Source organism: Rosa chinensis, chromosome 1 (assembly GCF_002994745.2).
Source record: "Rosa chinensis cultivar Old Blush chromosome 1, RchiOBHm-V2, whole genome shotgun sequence".
NCBI lineage: Eukaryota > Viridiplantae > Streptophyta > Magnoliopsida > Rosales > Rosaceae > Rosa > Rosa chinensis.
The window spans coordinates 23,043,417-23,057,303 of NC_037088.1; the positions used below are offsets into that span (position 1 = coordinate 23,043,417).

General features: G+C 35.7%; 1 pseudogene; it reads left to right on the top strand.

The window, feature by feature from the left end:
* Nucleotides 1-9,990: 9,990 nt before the first annotated feature.
* On the top strand, nt 9,991-10,346 carry LOC112203707 (annotated as a pseudogene).
* Nucleotides 10,347-13,887: the final 3,541 nt, after the last annotated feature.

Genomic DNA, 13,887 nt, shown 5'->3' on the forward strand with positions numbered 1-13,887 from the left:
CGCAAACCCTAGTCCTAAAGATGTTATGCCGTAAATTTGCAAGAGAGAAACAAGGAAGAGGCGTCCAAGAAAATCAGAAATTAAAAGAAGACTTTCTAGGGCTATTTTTATGGAAATAAATCAAGAGATAAACCCTAGAAGACTCCTAGCCGTCCAAGCCAAGAGAAAAAGGAGGGATTGCCGTGCAAACCCTAGGGAATTCGGCCAAGGGATAATGAAGAAACAAACTAGGGTTTTGCCGTGGGGAAAAATCAGAAAATAAAAGAGATTTCGTGGAGATTTCTTAGGGAGCTTTTAAAGGAAAGAGAATATGTGTTGAACACAAAAAGCTCTAAAAGGAGTCTAGATTCATCCCTCTTTAATCCCTAAATATATTGTTGCCGAAATTGGTGTATAAAATCAGAAATTATCTTTTTATTTCGGCAAGAATTATTTAGGGAATTAATATTGGAATTTTGTGATTGGTTGCACCACTTCATAGGGCTTATGTGGCAAGAATTCATTGGAGGAAAATATGTGGACAAAGCAAGCAATAGCCGTGAGCTTTTCTAGGGTTTTGGACGGCATGGAGACCTAGGGGCCGTCCCCTATATATTCCTCTCTTCTCTCAACGTCAAGAGGTCCAAGACTTTTACGTTTACACTTTGAAAAAAATCAGAAAAACTCTCTCTAGCTAGCCGTGCTCTTCTCCATCCTCTAGGGCAACCACGAAGTTCAAGCAAGGCCAAGGAAGAAGAGGACAAGCCGTGCACATCATCCATCACCATCCTTGAAGATTGCTTTCGAAATTCAAGAGACCATTCATCAATTCATTCATCTCATCTTCATCACGGTGTAATCCGATTCTCTTTGTAACCTTTGCTTTGTAATTTTCGTTGGTTATGCCTTAGTTGACACACATGTTTGAACAATTATTGATTTCTGAAATTTTATGATTAATTGTTAATTTTCAGATTCATATATTGCGATTTATGGTTGCTTTTGTGTGAGTGTTTGATTAAATTTGCATGATAGAAATCTTTTGTATGATAATCTTGAATGGTTCGAAACATTTAGGGTTTTTATGTGATTGTTGCTACGAATTTGAGAACATGGATCAACTTTTTGGTTTTGTGTTCTTGAATCGACAAGTAGTAAAGGTTTTGTACAAAAACCGAATTTAATCAAAGAAGATTGCAATTAGGTGGACTTTTTCATACTAAGTTGCACATTTGAGTTGATAGCCTTTCTAGGTGCTTAATGCGTTAAACATGACATGATTGACTAGCTTTCTAGGGTTTGATTGCATGTTTGATAAGATTAATCTAGGTGCTTTCGCTTAGGTTAATTAGCATTGAAAGTAAAATATGGGAAATTGTTTGCTTTTGAACGTTTCACATGATCAATTCCTCTTGCATGACTATGATGAACAATGATGAACTTGAATCAATTTTAATCATGAGTTTCGACTTTGATCTTTGTTCTCACATCCCATTTGTATTTTTATGTTTTTGCATTTTAATTATTTTGTTAGCTTAGCTTTTATTTTCGAAAAAGAAAACCAAAATCAAAAATATCCCCCCTTTTCGTAAATATGTATATATTTTGTCATATATTTGTAAATATTATACTTTGTTTTAATTTTAATTGTTTAATTGTTTGACAATGACAGGTGTACCCTCAATCCCCGGAATAGAACGATCCCTATTTACTTTATACTACTAATGACATTTCAGGGTTAAATTGGTCGCTTCCCAAAAGCGACATCAATATAATATTCAACTGTGTTTATTGAATAAGGAATGGTAGGATATGAGCCAAATTACACGTCTAAATCATGAACAACAAGAAACGTTCATGGTAACTGATGTGTGAAACAATATCAGTCATCGTTTTTAAGTAAATAATGATGTTAAAATGTATAGTTGGGCTATAGGATCTATATTTCTATAAGCATTAAAGGCAAAAATATAAGGGTTTAACAATATATAAACATATAAGTTTGTCAGAATTTAAACGTATTTACATCGATTTATAATGAAGAACCGATGTATATAATTATACCAGACATCGGCTAAAAACCGATGTCTGCATTTTCCGGATCTTTCTCATCACCCACTAAGACATCGGTTGGAATTCTTTTTCTCATCGGTTTTTGGCCGATGTCTGAGGCCATAATTCTAGTAGTGCTAAAAGAATATATACTTAACACAAATTGGAAATGAATTCTTTTAAGCAAAACAATTAACAAACAAGATTGCTCAAGTATGTACCAGATTGAAGAAATACAAAAGGAAGCTTTGGCCTCCAATTTTGTATGACTCTTCCTGCACATAGAAGAACAAATACTTAATTAATTAGCTCTATTTTGTTAGAACCGAGGAAAAATTCAAAGAAATCAAGAAATAAACACATACACAAGGGACGAATTAATAGAAGATGAAATTCATATAAAATATGCAACAAGGCTAGGTAACGAACCAAGATATCTAAATTCGTTCTCTTTATTGAAAAAGAACCAAGATATCAAATCAAACAATATGATTTCAAAGCCCCGTCGCTCTGTAGTTATACCTAAAGAAATATGATATCAATAATAATAGTTGTAAGATTAATTAAGTTGAACAATTTGAAAGAGAATAGGGAAAAACTGTAAGCAATTACCTAAAGAAGGAGCTAGGCCACAACACAGCGGCGAGTAGAGAGAATATATGAGAAGAGTTTTTAGGGTTTGATCATGGAATAGGGATAAGGTAAATTTTTTTTTTTACCTAAGGGAATAAGGTAAGTTTTTTATTTTTTTATTTTTATTTTTTATTTCAAGCTAATGGAGGGAATATGAAGAGTGAAGTGGGATGTAAAGGTGGGATATTTTTTTTTTCTTCATATAAGAGGCATTCATTAGAATAACTTTTTACATGATTTTTATATTAGTTTAAAATAGCATAACAGATATTCAATTTGTCCTTACTACATGGTTATTCTTTCGTTTATGGTTATAAGGAGTTCTTAAAAAGATCCAAAACAACAAAAAGAAAAAGTATCTAACAAATTATTTGGGTCTAGAAACTTCATAAAGATCATTAAGAAAAGCAATAGTAGCTTGGGGGAAATGAAAAAAAAAAATTCTTCGAAACTTTCATATATATGATTGAGGGAATTTCTCCTTAGTCATATTTCTCTTAAGAGGATTACTTCTCACTCAGATTCTCTTTGAGGGGATTTATCTTTACTCGGATTTCCCCTGAGGGAATTTCTCTTCACCTAGATTCCACTTGACAATTATTTCTCACCCATATTCGTCTTTAGGGGACTTCTCCTCACATAGATTTATCTTGAGGGAATTCTGCCTCACTCAAATCCGCCTTAAGAGATTTCATCTCAACCATATTCGATTGGCTTGAGGAGATTTCACCTCACCCAGAATCGCCTTGAGAGATTTCACCTCAAGGAATTTTTTCCAAATAGATTGCGCTGTCTCTCTATTAGGCCATTTCCTAACTAGAAACCATTCTTAAATTTTACACCACACATAACCTCCATACTCCATAATATATATTTCTCTATGAATAATTGAGTAACTTTTTTATTTTTTCTCTTCTCACATTTTATAGATTTTTCTTCATTTTATGTGAATATATCCTAGATATCCAATATATCAGAGATATTTAACGATATCGGAGAAAATTTACAGAAACGGTAGAAGATAAGATATTTTTCCTATATAATATATCAGTCCCTCCAAAAAAGAATATATATATATATATATATATACACACATATATATATATATAAGGATATTCTAATCCTTGTCCCATACCTATTTATTTGATCGCTTGATTTCATTTATACAAGAAAATGATGATTTTGTACTTGTTGTTGGGCCTCAATAAGATTTTGGACATTCCCCCTAAAATAAATAAAAGTTGACTAAGATTAGAATCATAATCCAGTAAGGAATATATTACCTAATCAAACTAGTTTAAGTAATATAATTTAACTAGAAAAGAAAAATTTCATGTCGACAAGAAGATACAAACAATATGCTATAAAGTTCTAATAGCTGCACAAATAATTAACGACAATTCATATAAGTCGTCGCCTAATTGGTTTTCGGCGAGGAAGTTTCAGTTGTCGCATCATTATTAAGTAACAACCCGTAGAAGTCGTCACCTAATTGGTCTTTTATGAGAAAATTAAAGTTGTCACATAAACATTAATCGACAACTCGTACAAGTCATTGTCTAATTGGTTTTCGGCGAGGAAGTTTCAGTTGTCGCATCATTATTAAGTAACAACCCGTAGAAGTCGTCACCTTATTGGTCTTTTGCAGAAAAATTAAAGTTGTCATATAAACATTATCCGACAACTAATATAAGTCGTTGCCTAATTGATTTTTAGCGAGGAATTTCAAGTTGTCACAAAAACATTAAATGACAATTCATTAAGGTCATCGCCTAATTGGCATTTTGAGAGAAAATTAAAATTGTCACATAAACATTAACCGACAACTCATAAAAGTGGTCGCCTAATTGGTTTTCAGTGGGGAAGTTCAAGTTGTTGCATAACCATTAAGTGATAACCTGTAAAAGTTTTCGCCTAATTGGTCTTTTGCGAGAAAATTATAGTTGTTACATAAACAATAACCGACAACTAGTAAAAGTCGTCGCCTAATTAGTTTTCAGTGAGGAAGTTCAAATTATCACATAAACATTAAGCGACAACCCGTTAAAGTTGTCGTCTAATTGATTTTCAGCGAGGAAGTTAAGGTTATCACATAAACATGAACCGACAAACTTATAGCAGTCGTTGCCTAGATGAATCTTTGTGAAGATTGCTATCTATGTGATGACCGGTGAAATCTGTGTAATGATTTGCTGGATCATGGCTATCTGTGTAATGACTGGTGAAATCTATGTGAAATCTGTTTGCTTTGTAATGTTCATTTACCTGTGCTACTTTTCATAAATGGATGTTGATGCTGAATAATGTGGATATCATGAATCACAGCAAGTTGAGAATGGGTTGAGAAAGAACCTAAAAGGTTGGAAATCTTCTAGTTAACACACTGTAAGAATGGCAAACAAAATGAGTATGTTGATGCTGCATCTACCAAAGCAGTGGTGAGTATTGAAATTGAAATATTTCCATTGTGGTTGTATGCCTAGTTTTGAATCAAGTTCTATAATCTTTTTTACTCAAATGATGTTCTATGTTTGATTTGTTTGGAATTTCATATAATGGCTTATCTTTGAGAGTTGGTTTCATATATGGGAAAAATGATCTCTCACTGTACTTGATCATGATTTTTGTTGTTGGATTAGATCATTAATTTCTTAAACTTGTTCAGATATCTACCTATAGCTATGTCATCTTTATGCAAATCTGTATCCTACTTTCAAATGATTGTAGAAACATTCCAAAAAGATAATTACATTACTTGCAAATCATCTAGACTTAGGTTACCATGTAGACTAATGCACCGTTCTTAGTTGTTCACATCAAACTGATCAAATTTTAGGCAGTATGAAACCTGTTTGTCAAACATAGATGCTTTGATGAATCTGGTTTGACAAACAGGTTTGATAAATATAGACATAATACGCATGTTTAAATAGACCATGATTAGAGCTTAATATCCAAGATAGAATGTAGTATATGGATTCATTCAAATTAATCGACTGCAACACAAACAGAGATGTTGATATCGTAGGCATTGTCTTACACTTGCTGAAAAAAAAAAAAATTGCTTCTGACCATCATATGTATTGGAATGGAATATTTTTATACATACTTGAATTGTTTATGAACTATATTGTTTACTTATAATTAATTTCATGCTTGAATGCATCAAGATTTGGAGAAGACTGAAGAGGAGAGAAAGAAGTTAAATGTTGATATTACTCTACAAGTTAGATAAGATATCTACACAGAGGTTCTTGAGCCGGAGAATCGTAACTGAGTGAGGTGCTTGGAGGAGTTGGAGTCCGCTGCGTGATGTTTCATATATTCCTACCGAGAAAAGATGTATTTCAAGCACTATGGAAGCATTGAAAGCAACAATTGAGGAACGATGCTTGGAGACTGCAAGGTTAAGGAGCGAGGTTGAAAAAGAGAGACATGAAGTTTCCCAAAGAGAGGAAAGCATTAGGATTGAAGCTTCTGAGATGAACAAAAGTTTCACCGCATAAATGGAGGAGTTTAAGAAGTTGCAAAAGGCAGCTATGGAGAGAATGCAAGGAAGGTGAAGGAACTACCAACACCTGAAATTGATAGATGGATGAAAGAAGATGATTTTTCAGGGATTGAGACGACAGCACAAGTAGATAGTGACCCAATGACACAATACCTGTGATTCCAACCCCAGCCATCAATGATGCGCATCGACCCGAAATGCCTTAAACTGTTCCAGATTCGCAGCTGACTGAAAGAGTTAGCTTCACCTACCATTATCTAGTACTGAGTTAATGTAGAATCATAAATCAATTACTATTATTTGTTCTTGGCCATTTTTACGTGCATCTTGCCACTTTTTTTTTTTTTCCTAAGAACGATGTATGTGCCTTTAGGCTACATCAGTTATTTTATTAAGAATGATGTGTTCTTTTACACGGGACATTGTTTTTATTTATGTAAAACGATGATTACTGGTTTTATGTACATCGCTTCTTTTCATATGAACTTATGTGTTATTTCATCGTAGACATCACTTCAAGTTTTTAAAATTGATGTTCTGTGTTTCATGGTAAATTGGTTTACTTTATAGTAAGTGATTTGTACGCTGGCAATAGATTATGTTTTCGTGTTTAGAAATCGATGTTCATTGGTTTTGGGTACATCGAATTTGTGGGCACATTTCGATATGTTGTTAATCATGAAACATCGATTTTTATTTTGGTACTGATTTCTAATCTCGCAATTGACATCGTTTTCCTTGGCATTACTGTTTTGTTATGTTTTTATACACATCACTTCATTTTGACAAGCATGATGTGCAAAATGATCATCTAACTGCTGCTGGAAAAATAAATATATTTCTCATCATATAAAAATTGGGGCTTTCCATTAATTTTCTCAGCTTAATTTATGATTCCACATAATTCACAAAATAAAACCACAAATTCATGTATTGCGCTAACACTACAAAATGATCAACTTGCCAGAGAAAAGCTTCAACCAACTTGCATTAGACAAGAAAAATGACACAATATTTGTCAACCTCACATAGACCACTTTGAGGCCTACTTAAAGCTACATAAAGCATGAAAAAATGTAGAGCAGAAGCAGCAACCTCAATATGTATATCAAGATAAAGAGATCAACTAGCTCTCCTTCCTCCCAACCGATGGCAACCCTGTATATAGTTGGATAGTTGAAAGATAGTTTCAAACTCAAAGCATCTGTAAGCCAACTGCTAGCCACTTTACTTTTACATATGACACACACACACAACTAGAAAGCTTATTCCTAAAGCGTACTAACAAAGGGAGTTTCAAAGATGAGATGAGCAGATCAATAAAATTCTACAAACATTGTACAACTTACCAACCTATGAGGAATATATGCTACTTACCTTCATACCCTTGACTTGTAGAATTCTTTGTTTAATAGGATCCAACTCTTTTGTGGGAATTGCAGCATCCATCAATTCCAAGACACTAGATTGCATAAACACACAGCACACGTCAGATAGGGAGACACAGATTAACAAACAAAAAATCAAATACATCCAGTTTAGATTTCTTTTGGTTCATTATTTTGTTCATACAAACCATCTTTAGACATACATAAGTATCATAGATAGATCGTAAGTACAAAGCTGCAGATTAAGGCGATTTATTTACAAATCTTGTACCAAATATTACTTCCATGTTTAAAAACAACTGGAAATAGAAATGGCACGTAGAAGAGGAAAAAAATCCCCACACCAACTCCAACAAGAGCAACTACTGACGAAATTGCCATCTACACGATGATGCCATGCATTTGCTTCCATCAGTCCACTACCTTGTTTTTCTCATGCCTGTTTTGTGGTCCAGAATGGCCTGGAAGTAAAATGCTTGCTCAACATCTTTTCGATGTCCCTCCTGAAGTTTAGCAAAATGTTTATGTTTTCTCCCTTGTGGAGCTCAAATTGTTTTAACAAAGGTTGCCCACTGGGGATATATATATCCCATCAGCAAGAGAGTATCCCATTTTATACTCATTGTCTATGATTTTGTACTTCACTTCTAGAGCACGTCCTTCAGCAAGTTCGGCAACTACAGAAGATCTCTCCAACACATTAATTCCATGATGAGAACCTAGGAGTCCAAAGAACGCATGTCATATCCACAGATTAAACGAAGCCACAGCTTCCAAAATAATTGTTGGTTCATGGATGTGACCAAAATACAAACCATGCCATGTTGTAAGACAATTCTTCAATTTCCAATGCATACAATCAATGCTCCCTAACATTCCACGAAAGCCACGTTCTTCGCCTGTAGTAAGCAATCTTGCGATGTCATCGCTGTTTGGTGATATCAAGTACTCATCACCAAAAATTTCAACAACTGCCTTAACAAATCTGTAAAGTCCCGTATCTCAATTTACCTGTTTACTAGTCATTTGGACGGTAAACGACAATTACTTTCACTTTTTACTTTGTTTCGATAATTTTAGTGGCCCTAAAAGTTGACTTTTTATTCGGGTCAAAATTTGAGAAAATATTCTTCATGAAAGTTGTAGAGGACGTTAAACCGAGCGTGTGTATATGTGGTACGTAAAAATCGGAGTTCGTATGCGAAAGTTATAAGTGAAATATGAAAGTTACTGTTCATGATAATTTGTCTATAAATAGCCGAGTTACTGTGGTAAGTTTTCATTTTCGGAAACTTACCGAGCTCTCTCTCTTCTCTCTTCCTCTCCGACCTCTTCACCTTCTTCCGGCCATAACTCCTCCATCCGGCAATGGATTTTGACGCATAAGCTGTCGTTGGAAAGCTCTCTTCCTTCTCTTCATTTCTGGTTCGTTTGGTAGCTTAAGTTGAATTGTGGAAGGTGCAGCAATGAGAAGAAGAGGACGGTCACTGTAGCAGTTTTGAGTCAACGTCGATATTTTCCGATTCTGGCCTTCTCCGGCCACCAAACCGGCGTCGAAGGTTCGGTTTTTGCCAAGGATCATTTTGCCTAACCTTGAGCCACCGATCGGGTTCAACCTTCTCCTTAATTGTTGAGGTACTTTTACTCGTTTTTTGACTTTGTCTCAGTTGAGAAAGTTGTTGGGTATGTTGAGTAGGTGCTGCTACCAAAGTTTAGTGGCCATAAGAGCTGGTGGCGGAGGAGGCGGCTGCAGCATGTAGGGTAGTGTTTTGATTCTAGTTTTTAGCCCATTAAATCCTATAAATGTTGTAGAGCTTGTATGTGAAGTTTGGTGAATTTTGGAGGAGTTTGGAATTGTTTGTGATTTTCCGAAGTTTGGAGTTTTGTAATTGAATTGTGGGAAGTCCAGCCGTCAAATTTCCCTCGTTTTCGTTATGGAATATGTAAATCTAGGAATTGGTGTTATGGGTGTGATTTGGATTGAATCCGAGAAGTAATGGAGATAGAGATTTTCGGGTTTCGTTTAGGTTCGTAATTATTTATTCGAATTGTCGTTTATGGAAGTGTACTTGTGTACAGGACGATATATCGAGCTACCGCTTGACGAAGGAACTTGTTTGCGTGGTCGCCAACCAGTACTGTGAGCAAGGTTCTAAAAAACGCTAGGCGCTAGTCGGGCGGAAAGCCAGGGACTAGCGCCTAGGGGCCTAGGCGGGGACTAGGAGGTTTTTTTTTTTAATTTTAATTTTATTTTTATAACATATAATTATATAAAAAAAATATAAAAAGTATTATAATGTTTGAAAATAATAAAAGTACTTAAAATATAAATAAAATAAATGGATAGATATTAGCTGAGGATGTTTAATTAACACCACACCACGCGTCCCTTTCATTCTCAATGAGATAATGGATAGATGTTGGCAGACATTTACGCAGGAAAAGAAGAAAAGAAAAATCGACGGAGGTAAGATGGGAGTGGTGATAATTGACGGAACGACGGTGAAGGACTTCGTGAGCGACGAGGTGCAGTTCAAGAAGAGCGTGGACGAGCGTTTTGCTGCTTTGGATCTGAACAACGATGGTGTTCTGTCCCGGTCGGAGCTGCAGAAAGCATTCGAGTCGATGATATTGATCGAGACCCACTTCGGCATAGAAGTGGCGACCCCGCCGGATCAGCTGATTCCATATTCGATAAGTTCGACTGCGACCAGAGAGGGACGGTGGATCTGGACGAGTTCAGGGAGGAGATGAAGAGATTATGCTGGCCAAAAAAAAGATAGAAAGCGCCTAGGCGCCGACCGCCCAGAGACGCCCAGCCCCGCCTAGGCGGCCGACTTTATTCCCAGCGCCCAGCTCGGTCGACTAGGGGAGAATCGGAACGGGATTGCTTCGCCTAGCGCCTAGGCGGTGCTAGGCGCCGATTTTTAGAACATTGACTGTGAGTGGACGTTTGATTTTGAATATTGATGCATGCATTTATTGCTCTAAGTGGGACACGCTGTTGATTTTTGTGACTTACTATGAGAATTTTCGGGTACAGTTGGGAATTGTACCCGTGTTTTCTTTATTCGCAGGACTTATGGGGAAGCCTTATAGATTTACTAGATTTGAATGGTTTTTACCCACCATACCTGGGTCGCTATATTTTATTGCTAGCTAGCCTATTAGTACTCTGATACGCTTAAAGCAAGTATATAATTTAACCCTAAAAATATCATCAATAGTATAAGCAAGTAGGGATCGATCTAATCCATGGATTGAAGGTACACCTGTCATTGTAGGACAAATAAAGAATTAAAATTAAAAAAAAGTATTTTATTTACAACAATATAAGGAAGTATAAACATATTTACGAATTAAGGGGGATTTTTTTATTTAGGATTTCGAAAATTAAAAGAAACCAAGCAAAGCAAATATATAAACACAAATACAAGAATGAAATGAAAGAAACAAAGATCAAAACCAAAGTTATAATCAAATTCGATTCAACCCTAATATTATTCATCTAAGTCATGAGAAAGAATTGATCATGTGAAACATTTGAAGCAAACGATTTCCCCTTTTTTTTTACTTTCCATCACTAATTAACCTAAGTGAAAGCACAAAGATTAATCCTATCAAACATGCATTCAAGTTCTAGAAAGCTAGGCAATTATAACATGTTAGACGCATGAAGAACACAAGAAAGGATATCAACTCAAGTGTACAACTTAGTATGAAAAAGTCCATCTAATTGCAATCATTTTCAATTAAATTCGGTTTTTGTCCAAAACTTTTACTACTTTTTATTCAAGTTCACAAAACAATAAGTTGAATCATGTTCTTAAATCTAGCAACAATTATATATAAACCCTATATGTTTCGAACCACATAAGATAAATACATAAAAGATTTCATTCAAATAAATTTAATTAAACAATCTCACAAAAGCAACCAAGAATCACAATATAGGAATCTGAAATTTATTCAATCATAGAATATTCGGAATTAAGAACTTTGTTCTAACATCAATGTCAACTAGAACATAACCAACAAAAATCAAAACAAAGTTACAAAGAAGAGGTTGAATTACACCGTGGATGGATGATGGAGATAGAGATGTAGACGTTTGGATCCTTGAAGCTTGAAAGCAAGTCTTCAATGGTGGTTGATGGATGGATTGCTCATGGCTCATTCTTCTCTTCTTTGGCCTTGCCTGAAATTCGTGGAATGCACTAGAGGATGGAGAGAGGATGAGAGGCTAGACGTTAACTATATGATTTTTTTTCTGAAAATGTGTAGTGTGGAACTCCTTTGATGTCAAGAATAGGGTGGTATATATAGGGAACGGCATGGTGTTGCCCTAGCTTCTTGATTCTTCTATGATTTTCCACGAAATTATAATAAAATTCCACATAGTTTCCACCAATGAGAATTCGCCAAGTAAGTTTTAGTGTGTCTTTCAACCAATCACAAAACTCCAAAATAAGTCTAAATTCCTTTAATATATATCCTTGCCGAAATTATATAAGGATTTTCTGATTTTCTTCATGAATTTTGGCCAAAATTTCTTTAGGGAATTTAGGGATGCACCTAGACTTGTTTTGGACTTCTTTCTTCTTGCACACACTTCTTCTTTCCTTAAACTTCTCCTTATTTCTTCTCCCAAAGTCTTCCTCTTGATATTTTCTGAATTTCACGTTGGCTTCCTCCTTTCTCTCTCTCTTTTCACGACAATCACACAAAATTAACTCCTCCAAGAATATTTCCTTCCATAAAAATCTCCCTAGAAAATCTCTTGGTATAATCTTTTATTCTTTTCTTTATTTTCACGCCATCTCTCTCTCTTCCTCTTAGGATTTCACGGCAAACAACTCAACGCATACTTCTTTGCGTCACAAAACCCTAATTTCATGGGCTTTTGTCCAATTGCCGAAAATCCAATTTAATTTAGAGAGTTCTTGGGCCATCTTGCGTCACCTCCTTGCCATGTCATCTTCTAAGGTGAAGAAAAGCTTCTCTCACACCATGACACTTCATCATTTCGATTTCCATTCTTGGTTGACTCAAGAGTCTCGTTTTGGCAAGGTTTCCTCTTCTGGACAGGATTTCCTGGTTGAAACAGGAAAGTGTCTTTTCTTCATTTCTGCTCATTTATACAACCCTTTGTATCTCATCTTGTTTTCCTCCCACGTTGGTTAGCTCCTCTTTCCATTCATGAGCTCATTTCAGCTCATTTATTCCAAGGACCTGAAAATAGAAACTTTCCTAAAATGAAAAACGGAAACTTTCCTAAACTAAAATGGGAAACTTTCTAAAAATGAGAAATAGAAACTACAAAACGGAAACTTTCTACAATTAGGAACTTTCCCAATCGAAGAATGGAAACTTTCCTAAACAGGGTTTCTTTAAGGAAGTAACGCAGGAAATGTAGGGAATTAGCAGTTAAAACGTCGCATTAAAATGCTCCTATCATACTCCTCCCTGCTTACTATGTGTTCGTGGGTGAGTAGAGCAAAGCATGGGATGCTCCAGAGTGTGGGACACTCCGACCCGAGCCTGGGAGTCTCCCTTCTTTCGTATGGTGATACTTCTTCCGCATATCTTATTGTTGCTTGACTAGCAGGGCTAGTCCGTTTTTCACTGTAGCCAGCGTGGCTGGTCTTATCTTCTTGAGAAATGAGATTTCCGTTTTACGATATATTTTTCGAATGTTGTGACTGGCGAGGCTAGTCGGTTTATAGTTTTGAAATTCTTGGATTTAAAGCTAAATGTGTTTTCTTATTGTTACATGCATCAGATTTTTAAGAGAATAAATGTGGGAAAGTATGAAATCCTTTTTCTTTTAAATTGTTTATTTTTGTCCACTCACGCTAACGTTTTTCGTCTACTTTCCCCTGGACCTTTCGGTTTCTAATGCCCAGTTTGCAGGTGTTATTAGTTGAGGTCGGGCGTACATGGTTCGAGGTATAGTTGACGAATAGCTTCCGCACTTCTTCATTTGGCTCTAATCTATTGTGGGTTAGTATTTTGAGTAGTCTACTTTAGGGGTGACTCGGCCAGTTCTCGGTAGAATTATCTCTAAGGTGGGCCTTGCAGGGCCATCCTGAAATCCGAGGCGGGTCATGTCAATTACAAATCTCTTCAGACTTTCAATAACTTTACTTTGGCCAATTCATAGGTATTCATCAACTTGATCTGCCGGCACACTATAAGCAAGCATTCTTAGTGCAGCTGTCATCTTTTGGAGAGATGACAAACTGAGAACTTTAGTGGCATTCATTTTTTTAACAAAATTAGGAATCATGATTTTCCACTACGGCATGAATTTGCAAAAAAAAA